Here is a 7,898-nt window from a genome sequence, read left to right as displayed (position 1 = left end):
ATTTACTCAAAAGAGAAAACTGAAATAAGGTCTCTCAAAAGATTTTGTCCTTCTAACAACAACAGATGCTGGAGGGGATGTGGACAGAAAGGAACCTTACTTCATTGTTGGTGGGAATGTAAACTTGTTCAACCACTTTGGAAAGCAGTATGGAGGTTCCTCAAAAGACTTCACATAGATCTCCCCTATGATCCAGCAATCCCACTTTTGGGCATTTACCCAAATGTTTACAAACAAGAACAAACTAAAGCTACCAGCACAACTATGTTTATTGCAGCATTATTTACCATAGCTAAGATATGGAACCAACCCAGATGCCCCTCAGTAGATGAATGGATCAAGAAAATGTGGTATATATACACAATGGAATTCTATGCCTCCATCAGAAAGAATGACATTTCCCCATTTGTTAGGAAATGGAAAGGTTTGGAAAAAATTATATTAAGTGAAGTAAGCCAGGCCCAAAGAAGCATAGGTCCCATGGTTTCCCTTATTTGCAATATCTAGTATAGGTAAGAGTCAAGCGGAAAAGGTCAGATAATGTGATGTTAGGAAAATGAACCCTTAAATATGTATTTTAATGTTTTCGTTTCTTTCATGCATGTGTTTCTAATGCATTTATAAGATTATTTCTTTGTTGCTTTGTATGTCCCTCCCCCACAGTGTAACCCCCGCTTTCACTATATTTGATGTCAGTATAACATGTGGAGGAGATGGGGACAAACAAGTCGTTTAAGGATTCAGGTGGACCTGTTGCACCAATGAGAAGTACAAAATGTCATGTCAAAACCAGCTTTACAATGTCGGTGTGGGGGGGGGAGGGGGGTATAATTGGGTGGGGGGAGGGGGGTAAAATTGGGTGGGGGGAGGGGGGAGGCGGGGAAGGGAAGTGAAGGGTAAACAAAGGAGGAGGCTGCAATGCTTGGTAAGAAATGTATGCATTATCCTGCCCATGTAATTGTAGCCCCCCCTGTACAGTATGTTCTCAAATAAAATAAAATACAATTAAAAAAAAAAAAAAAGATTTTGTCTTGGCTATCATCAAACCAAAATACCCCTGATCACAGCCCCCTTTATAACTGCAATAAAAAATGTGAGCCAGCTGTGCACTGGTGGTCCTATCTACTAAGGAGGCTGAGATCTGAGGATCGTGGTTCAAAGCCAGCCCGGGAAGTAAAGTCTGTGAGCCTCTTATCTCCAATGAACCTCTAGAAAACTGGAAGTGGTGCTGTGGCTCAAGTGGTAGAGCACTCGCCTTGAGCTGAAGAGCTGAGGGACAAAGCCCAGGCACAGAGTTCAAGCCCCACGACCGACCAAGCTCTTCTATGACTAATATCATAGCACTAAGGGGGAAATACAGTTTTTTGTTTTGTTTTCATATGAGTTTACAATTGCTCCACAATATTCATTCACTTAAAACACATAAACAGGGCTAGAAAGGTGGCTCAGTGGTAGAGCACTTGCCTTGCATGCTCGAGGCCCTGGGTTCGATTCCTCAGCACCACATAACCATAAAAGAAAAAAGCTGGAAGTGGCGCTGTGGCTCAAGTGGTAGAGCGCTAGCCTTGAGCTGAAGAGCTGAGGGACAGCGCCCAGGCCCAGAGTTCAGGCCCCCCTACCGGACCAAAAAAAAAAAAACAACAACAACACCTGAACACACACACCACCATTTCACCATTACACTATTTCACCATTCCCATTTCCAGTCATCTGCTCACATTTCACTGTACACGTGGTCCTTTTCTTGGACTCATGGCACTAAAAGATTGTTATTTGATGATCACAAGCAAGACCATACTAAAGCTACCAGCACAAATATGTTTATTGCAGCATTATTTACCATAGCTAAGATATGGAACCAACCCAGATGCCCCTTAGTAGATGAATGGATCGAGAAAATGTGGTGTATATATATACACAATGGAATTCTATGCCTCCATCAGAAAGAATGACATTGCCACATTTGTTAGGAAATGGAAAGACTTGGAAAAAATTATATTAAGTGAAGTAAGCCAGGCCCAAAGAAACATAGGTCCCATGGTTTCCCTTATTTGAAATAACAGGTATATGTCTGAGACAAGCAGAAAAGGTCAGATAAGTTGATGTTAGGCGAAATGAACCCCAAGATAAGAATTCAAATGTTTTTTCTTTCTTGTGATTGTTTCTAACATATTTATAAGATATTTCTTTGTTGCTTTGTATGTCCCTCCCCCACAATATAACCCCTGCATTCACTGTATTTGATGTTGGTATACTTTGTGGAGGGGAAGGGAAAAAAACAAATAGTTTAAATAGGGATGCAGGTGGACCCATTGCAACAATGAGATATACAAGTTGTTATGTCGAAAAACGAACTTTACGGGGCTGAGAAGGTGGCTCAGTGGTAGAGTGCTTGCCTTGCATGCATGAGGTCCTGGGTTTGATTCCTCAGCACCACATAAGCAAAAAGAAAAAAGCCAGAAGTGGCGCTGTGGCTCAAGTGATAGAGCGCTAGCATTGAGCTGAAGAGCTGAGGGACAGCACCCAGGCCCAGAGTTCAGGCCCCAAGACCGGACCCAAAAAAAAAAAAGAAAGAAAAAGAAAGAAAAAAAAAAAAGAAAAACGAACTTTACAACTTTGGTTTGGGGGGGATGGGAAAGGATGGGAAGGGGAAACAAAGGAGGAGGCAACAATGCTTCATAAGAAACGTACTCATTACCTTGCCCATGTAATTGTAACCCCTCTGTATGGTATTTTCACAATAAAAAATAAATATTAAATTAAACCATAAAAAAGATTGTTTGTAAATGACTGCTGACCTGGGGCACTCCTAAAGCGCACTCCCCTTGCTGTTCACTGTATAATCCAGAGTCACACCTGTCTGTCACAGTGAGCTTGGAGATGGCAGACTCCAGATCCTAACCAGGGCAGCTTTCAGCTGTGTATCAAATGTCTCATTCACCTCCATTTCCTAAGGTATCAGTGCTCCACATTTCCCTCCCCTGACACAATGATGCCAACAAGACTTAAAGCCTGGTTCTCAGGACATTTGGCTCCAGAATGCTGTTTCCTTTCATCCAAACACAAGGGCACACTGGGTAACCAACTGCTCCTCAAGAGCCCAAGAACCCACCCTGGGTGGAGAGGGTCAGGGCCACCATGGCCTTGGTCAGGACTGGGGTGGGACAGATTCTCTCATTCTTCCTCCTCCTTTCCTACCAGATGGCAGCTGTGTGAGTAATTCCCCTGTGGGCTGGGAAGGGCACCAGCAGCATGTTTACCCCAACTGATTTCCTGAATCTTCAGGAGACACCCTGGCTAGGGACCGCGAGAAATCATTAACGCAAGTCATGTGAAGTTATACTAATAGTTCAAAACTAGTACTCCACACAGCAGCATTGCTCTCACAGCACTCACTCTTGCTCTAGGTCAGGAACTGGATTCGGGTCGATGGGAAGCCTGGTGCCGAGCAGTATCTGCTCCCCCTGCCTTTGTGATCCTCAAAGGAGCAGTGACTTCATCCTTCCCTGTCTTCAAGTCGAGAATTCATCACAGATAAGGGGAAATCACAGAGAAAGCACCCAAGCCTTTGGCAGAGGATTCATGATATCCTCACTGGGGATGCTTCATTTTTTTCCCTAGTAATGCCCTTGATGATTGTTTCTGCTTTCTTCACAGGTGGAGAATCAAGACCACATTGCACCTGCTCCTCTCCTCAACCCAGTAGAGAGAAAGGTTGTGTTCTACCCTAGGATGAAGAGCTCTGGCTCCTGCTTCCTTACTGCCTGGCCCTCTCTTAGTCTCTGGTCCTCAGATCTTTCATCACACAGCCTGGAACTGACGTTAAGCGGACTTTTCCCAGGCCTCAGGGTCACAGCTGGTAAAGTTTGCTCTAGGGGAGCTTTTCCAAGGCTCTGACTTAATGACAACTTAATGACATCCTGCCCAACCACACACTGGGAACTTGTTTTCTAACCTAGCAGAGTGACATGCTTTCTCCACAGCATTTCAGTGAGATTACCTGGGGACAAATGGCCACAGGTGTCCACACCACGTCCTGGATCTGAGGTGGGCAAGTCTAAGATTCTCACATCCTCTCCTTCCCCCAATCAACGCTTGAGCTCTGCCAAGGTCCTGGTGAGTTTCTCTCCCTTCCAGGACCAGTGACACGTTCTGTCCAGACTTGCCTTTGTCTTCAAGCAAGGCAACAGCTGAGCCCACAAACTTCTGTAAACACCTTATTAACAGGTGCTCTTGTGCTCAGCAAGGCAGGTGTCCTGGTGAACAGCATCACAGCCATCTGGTCAGAGTCATCTCTGGGCTTTTCAATTTCTCAGCATCATTCCTTCAGCTTTGTAATCATTGGTAAAGTTAACACATCCTAGGTACCGGCCACCCAGTAGATGAATGGTTCCACTCACCTACATCACCTCTTGGTTCCTATACAGAACTCCTTAACAGTGGAGACGAGGACAGAACACCCAGCTGTGTTGCTTCCATTGCTGTTTCCACTGAGGACACACACACGAGCTGTCCTAGTGTGTGTCATAAGTGCCAAGAAACCAATACCTGTGATTAGAACTTCCAGACAAGGCAAATACAGGCTGCTGCTCCTGTTGCCTCTGTTGTCAGGGGCAGTGTGATTGGCTGACTGAGAAGCAGCACTTCCTCCATGCAGACCCTCCAGCCACCTGCTTATCTTCCTGCACAGCCATGCTTCAGAGCTGCACGTGCTCTGGCTGCACCACAGGTGGTGAGTAACAGAATCAGGACAAGCCTAGAGCCATTTCTCAAAAGAAAAAGGCACTACTTGGCTGTCAGGTCTTGCTCAACTAAGTTTCCTCTCTTAATCCCCAGCCCCTGTGGCTAACCCTCAGATTTCAACATCCTGCACTGCCCTGCACTGTCCCCCTACACTGCCCCTTAGGTATCTCAGCCTATAAGAGTCACTCTCTCTACTTGGGGACAGAGGGGTCTCCCAGGTTTGTCCCAAACAAACCTGCTCTGGTGTCTGAGTTTGTCCCAATTAGCCTGTCTCCTCCATTCTGTTTTCCTAAGCCATTTAAAAGGCAAAACTTGGTGGGTTTTGCCCCTTAAAGATATGCAACTATCGCCACAGACTGTTACCCAAATGAAATCCTCCCTGGCCAATCACTCACCACTCATTCCATCTCCCTCCCAACCCCTAAGCAAGGACAAATCCACTCTCATGTCAGTGAAAGTCTCCCTGTCCCAGATGTTTATAGAAACATCAGACAAGATGTGGTAGCCTTGTCTCACCTTTGTCATTGAGGCTGATTTTTCAAAGTGCATTCATGTGTGGGGGTTGTTGGGTGCCTTCTTCCTTCCTTCCCGCTGTGTTGCTCATAATATTCCTGTGTGTGGATGCACCATATTTCACTCACCTGTTCTCCGTTCTGGATTGTCCCACACTGTTCCAGGATATGTCCTCTTCTGAATGCTTCGAATTTAACTTGCATTCCAATACACTGTCTAATTTCTGCTGATTTTGGTGTGTGATGTGTAGCATAAGGTCTAGGTTCTTTTTGTTTTCTTTCCAAATAACCAACTGTCTGTCCTAACAGTATTTGTTGTCTACGGCCATACCACACTGGACGTGCCCCCTCTCATCGGGTGCCATATTTGTTGGACAGACTTCCTTCCCCCTGGAATTTCTGTGGCACTCTTGACAATATGTAGTTGGCTACTGATATAAGGATTTTCTCTTGTAATTCTGGACCATTGGTCTACATGTGAATCCTTACGCTGTTTTTATTGCTGTAGCTTTGTAAAACCCTGAAATCAGGACGTGTAAGTTCTCCAATTTTATTCTCCTTTTTGTATGTTGTTTCCTATATTTTAACAAATGCTAGGCCTAGCCTTTACCAGGTGAATTTCTGAATCAGCTAGCAAGTTCCTAGACAAAATCCAAGTGGAGTTTCAGTGGGGATGTGTTGAATCTGGAGATAAACTGGTAGATGGATCGTCATGCCCATAACGGGAAGTTGGTGAATCAGAAGCCGCAGGCCATCCTTGGGGTCTACATCGTGTTGATGCACGCGGTCCGGGCAGGTCACCCTGGGGGGCCCGGTGAAGCCGCTTACTCCCTTGCACGCCCTTCCCTCACCACCCCTAGACAGGAGGCGTAATTACCTTTCTTCCCCGCCATATAGATAGGAACACACCTGCACACCTGTTAGCGTGGGCCCCCTTTCTTTCCAGAAAAGACACCGTGCCCTCCGCCCCCAGGTCCCGCGTGGGCTGTCTACCGGGCTCCCCCCCCCCCGCAGTCCCGGGCTGTGGGGGGCAGGGGCCGGCCCGTGGGACGCCCGGGGCTGGTGCCTGTGGGGTCTGGGGCGGGGACCCCGCAGGGGCCCAGGCTGTGGCTGGACACGCGGCGCGCGTCTACACGTGGTGCGGGTGGGGCAGAGCGCACCGGGCTCCCCGCAGCGGGATGAGTCTAGAGCAAGGCCAGGGCTCACCAGCCTCGGGAATGGGGGCGCCGCGGCCCGCCCGCCCCCTCCGCCTCCGCGGCGGAAGCCATGCAAGTCTCCATCGCCTGCACGGAGCACAGCCTGAAGAGTCGCAATGGCGAGGAGCGGCTGCTGAGCAAGCAGAGCTCCGCCGCCGCCGGCGCGGTGCGCGCGGCCCGGGCCAAGTTCCGCACGGTGGCCCTCATCGCGCGCAGCCTGGGCACCTTCGCGCCGCAGCACCCCATCTCGCTCAAGGAGTCCACGGCCACGCAGACGGGCATGAAGTATAGGTACGCCCGCGCCCGCGCGCCGCGTCCTGAGTCCTGAGCAACCCCCCCCCCCCGGGCCCCGCGCCCGCGCCCTGTGCCCCGCGCCCAAGCCCGGAGCCCCGAGCCCAAGCCGGGAGCCCCGAGCCACAGGGACCCCGCGCCCCGGGCTCTTCCCAGAGCTTCTGCACGACCTCTACAGGAGGATGAGTGGACAGACGCCGGCGCTCGCGTGCGCACGTGTCACACTGTGGCCTGCGTGTCTTGGCGGTGCACGGACTCTTCGGGGCGGAGGCTCCGCTCCCCCGCTCTCCTTCCCGCACCCCTCACCGCATACTCAGCACCTCGAGGATACCTCCCGCACCGCCTTACCCCACCCCATCCCCGGTCCTACACCCCAGACCCAGCAGAGTCCACTGCCCGCATCCAGTCTGCGTGCGTGTGTGCTTGTCAATCACTTAACCAGCTTCCCCTGGTGTCTGTCACATGCATCGCCACGCTTGATTCGGATTGATCGTACGTAATTTGTCATCCATTATACATACATACCATATGTGTGTGTGTGTGTGTGTGTGTGTGTGTGTGTGTATACATACAGATATATGATCCTTTATGCGTTTACAAGTACATTTGTAACTCAGACCTGACACACAAACACAAGGAAAACACGTGCGCACTTTGTCCCTCTTAGTCTGCTTCACTCAACCTATTTTTCCCCAGGTAAATCCATATGCAAATGACATAGTATTATTCTTCCAGATAGATGAATGTAAATAGAGATGAAAGTGTCATATTATAAATTTACATTTAGATTGGATCTATGGATTGATCTGTCCATCCAGCTATCTATATCAGGGCTAAGGGAATCTGAGCTGTTTCCATTACTTGGCCATTGTGAATACTGCTGCAATGAACATAGATGTGCATGTGGGTTTTTTTGTTTATTCTTTTTTGTTTTTGCGAGTCCTGGGGTTTCCATGCAGGGCCTGGGCATTGTCCCTGAGCTTCTCTTTGCTCAAGGCAAGCACTCTACCACTTGAGCCACAGCACCACTTCTGGCCTATTCTGTGTATATGGTACTGAGAAATCAAACCCAGGGCTTCATACATGCCAGACAAGCACTCTATTACTGAGCCACACTCCCCACACATGATTCTTGGTACCCTCACAACCCTTTGTA

Source organism: Dipodomys merriami, unplaced genomic scaffold (genome assembly GCF_024711535.1).
Source record: "Dipodomys merriami isolate MVZ:Mamm:240054 unplaced genomic scaffold, mDipMer1.0.p SCAF_261, whole genome shotgun sequence".
Classification (NCBI taxonomy): Eukaryota; Metazoa; Chordata; class Mammalia; order Rodentia; family Heteromyidae; genus Dipodomys; species Dipodomys merriami.
The sequence above is the reverse complement of the archived record's forward strand: the minus strand, read 5'-3'. Positions refer to the sequence as shown.